Source organism: Peromyscus eremicus, chromosome 1 (genome assembly GCF_949786415.1).
Source record: "Peromyscus eremicus chromosome 1, PerEre_H2_v1, whole genome shotgun sequence".
In the NCBI taxonomy this organism is placed as follows: domain Eukaryota; kingdom Metazoa; phylum Chordata; class Mammalia; order Rodentia; family Cricetidae; genus Peromyscus; species Peromyscus eremicus.
In genome coordinates this window covers 73,655,811-73,656,417 of record NC_081416.1, presented here as the reverse complement: position 1 = coordinate 73,656,417, position 607 = coordinate 73,655,811, and the positions used below count along the sequence as shown (strand labels likewise).

Genomic DNA, 607 nt, shown 5'->3' with positions numbered 1-607 from the left:
GCTGCAGAATATCACCAAGTCCTGCACACCACGTCACAGCGACATGGTCATGTTGGAACCAGCGCCAGAGATGACAGTCTCCAGGCGTAGATGGTAAAGTATCAGGATTGATAGGCAGCATCTGCCAGAAAGGGAGTACCTCAATCCTCTGGATCTGATCAATACTTCAGAACTCCTGTCAAGAGCGAACACAGGTGGTTTATTCCCCCCAAGACAGGGTTTCTCCATGCTGTGTCCTAGCTGTCCCCGGCTCACTTTGGTAGCACAGTTGCTAAAGCTGGAACAATACAGACGAGATTAGCATGGTCCCTGTGCAAGAGTGAACACAGTTTCAATGACAGCTGTTTGTAGTAATTGATGATCTCATCTGTTTATTATTTAACAGCAAATTACTGAGGCCTTTAAAAATGTCAGGCACCCTGCTGTGTGTTGGGAATTCATTAGGGGAAAAGGCAGGTGTGTTGCCTGGAGGTTGTTGCTTAGTAGAGAAACCAGGCAGAAAGTGACCAAGAAGGAAATAAGTTTCCAGGCCATTTTCAACTGTGATGGAGGCATGAGGAAGAGACAGGAAGACAGGAATGTCAGAACAAACCTCTGGCATGTAAGA

At 46.6% G+C, this 607-nt stretch overlaps 1 non-coding gene across 1 annotated transcript; it reads left to right on the top strand.

Moving 5' to 3' along the window:
- The first annotated feature begins 249 nt into the window (after positions 1 to 249).
- On the top strand, positions 250 to 356 carry LOC131902892 (U6 spliceosomal RNA). The gene has a single exon (XR_009377165.1). It is a non-coding gene; the product is annotated as a U6 spliceosomal RNA (small nuclear RNA).
- The last annotated feature ends 251 nt before the right edge of the window (positions 357 to 607 follow it).